At 74.3% G+C, this 2500-nt stretch overlaps 1 non-coding gene across 1 annotated transcript; it reads left to right on the forward strand.

The window, feature by feature from the left end:
- The first annotated feature begins 1343 nt into the window (after nucleotides 1-1343).
- LOC128824175 (5S ribosomal RNA) lies at nucleotides 1344-1462 on the forward strand. The gene has a single exon (XR_008442401.1). It is a non-coding gene; the product is annotated as a 5S ribosomal RNA (ribosomal RNA).
- The last annotated feature ends 1038 nt before the right edge of the window (nucleotides 1463-2500 follow it).

Here is a 2500-nt window from a genome sequence, read left to right on the forward strand (position 1 = left end):
AGCCGGAAAAGGGAAGAAAAGGATCGGGCCCACTAGAGACATGGACCCGGCCGCCAAGCAGGCCGCCCTGGGCTCACCCTCCCCGGCCGCAGCGAGGGACATCCTCCCGGCCGACAGGATCGGGCCCCTGGAAGTCTGGGGGGGGGGGGGGGAAATCCGCCCCACGCCTCCGAGGAGGGCTGCCCGGGCGGGCCGGGCCCCGGAGCTCGGAAAAAAAAAAAAAAACACCCCAAAAAAGGATCGGGCCCACTAGAGACATGGACCAGGCCGCCCTGGGCTCACCCTCCCCGGCCGCAGCGAGGGACTGCCTCCCGGCCGACTGGATCGGGCCCCTGGAAGTCTGGAAAAAAGAATGGAACCTGACGCCTCCGAGGAGGGGGCGCCCAGGGAAGGAGGGAGATCCGGGTCGACCTGGTGACCGGACGGGAAAGCGGCCACCGGGCGTGCCCGTTCAAACCTAGGGGTTGACCTGGCGGCCGGAAAGCAAACCGGCCACTGGCTAGCCCCGTCGGCAACCTACGGGTTGACCTGGTGGCCGGGAAGCGAACCGGCCAGCAGGTGAACCCGTTCGATTCCACGGGTTGACCTGGTGCCCGGGAGGGGACTCTGAAAAATGTTCAGCCCTTTCGGCTCGGGGTTGACCTGGTGGCCGAGAGGGGACTCGGACGGCAGGCAAGCCGCCCTGGCCTCACCCACCCCGGCCGCAGCGAGGGACTGCCTCCCGGCCGACTGGATCGGGCCCCTGGAAGTCTGGGGGGAAAAAGAAAATGGAACCTGACGCCTCCGAGGAGGGGGCGCCCAGGGAAGGAGGGAGATCCGGGTTGACCTGGTGACCGGACGGGAAAGCGGCCACCGGGCGTGCCCGTTCAAACCTACGGGTTGACCTGGTGGCCGGGAAGCGAACCGGCCAGCAGGCGAACCCGTTCGATTCCACGGGTTGACCTGGTGCCCGGGAGGGGACTCTGAAAATTTTTCAGCCCTTTCGGCTCGGGGTTGACCTGGTGGCCGAGAGGGGACTCGGACGGCAGGCAAGCCGCCCTGGGCTCACCCTCCCCGGCCGCAGCGAGGGACTGCCCCCCCTCCACCCACCCACCCCCCCCCCCGGCTGACAGGATCAGGGCGCACTGGATGTCCGGGACAATATTTTCCCCGACGCCGGGGAGGGCGGGCGGGCGGAGGGGCTCTGGCGGCCAGCCCGGGCCCCGGAGCTCGAGAAGGAAAAAAGGACCGGGCCCGCGAGAGACGGGGGCCCTGCCGCAGGGGGGCAGTCCGACCGGGGCTCACCGTGCGGCAGGCCCGGGCGTCGGCAGGGGAAAGCGGGCGAGGAGGCGCGGGGGCCGGGTGCCTACGGCCATACCGGACCGAACGCCCCCGATCCCGTCCGATCTCGGAAGGTAAACCGTCCCGGGCCTGGCTAGTACTTGGATGGGTGACCGCCTGGGAATCCCAGGTGCCGTAGGCAGCTTTTCCCGGTCCGAGCCAGCTCTCTCTCCTTTTCTGGGGAGGAAGGAGAGGGGGGGGACGGGCCGGAAAGCCCCTCGTCGCTCCTGCCGAGTCGGAGGTCGCGGCCGCAGGTCACGGGTCTGGGCGCCTGGGGTCCGGCTCCCCACCCGGCTTCCTCCGCGGAGGACCCACCGAAGCCGCTGGGGGAGACCCCGGGCATGGGGCGGACTGGCCCGGACCCTCCCGGCCGCCGGCCCGCAGGACCGCCCCGAATCCCCCCGCCCCGCGGCCACCCAGGCCAGGCCTGGCCAGGCGGGACGGACGGCGGGTGTCCAGCGCCCAGCGGCTTCCGCCAGCGGGGACCCACGGCCCCCAAAGCCGCAGGGGGAGGCCCCGGGCCCGGGACGGACTCGCTCGGACCCCCTGCGCCCGGGCGCCGGCTCGCGGGACCGCCCCGAATCCCCCCGCGGCCACCCAGGCCAGGCCTGGCCAGGCGGGACGGACGGCGGGTGTCCAGCGCCCAGCGGCTTCCTCCAGCGGGGACCCACGGCCCCCAGAGCCGCAGGGGGACACCCCGGGGCCGGGACGGACTCGCTCGGACGCGCTCGGACCCCCTGCGCCCGGCCGCCGGCTCGCGGGACCGCCCCGAATCCCCCGCCCCGCGGCCACCCAGGCCAGGCCTGGCCAGGCGGGACGGACGGCGGGTGTCCAGCGCCCAGCGGCTTCCGCCAGCGGGGACCCACGGCCCCCCAGAGCCGCAGGGGGAGACCCCGGGGCCGGGACGGACTCGCTCGGACGCGCTCGGACCCCCTGCGCCCGGCCGCCGGCTCGCGGGACCGCCCCGAATCCCCCCGCGGCCACCCAGGCCAGGCCTGGCCTGGCCTGGCAGGCCGGCGTGCAGCTCCCCCGGGCTTCCTCCCCCGACGACCCGCGCCCCCCCGAGCCGCAGGCGGAGACCCCGGCCCCGGGGCGGACCGGCCCGGGCTCGCTCGAGCCCCCTGCGCCCGGCCCGCAGGACCGCCCCCCCCCCCCCCCGAATCCCCCGGGAGAGGCCCGG

The sequence above is a fragment of the Malaclemys terrapin genome, chromosome 15 (assembly GCF_027887155.1).
Source record: "Malaclemys terrapin pileata isolate rMalTer1 chromosome 15, rMalTer1.hap1, whole genome shotgun sequence".
Taxonomy (NCBI): domain Eukaryota; kingdom Metazoa; phylum Chordata; order Testudines; family Emydidae; genus Malaclemys; species Malaclemys terrapin.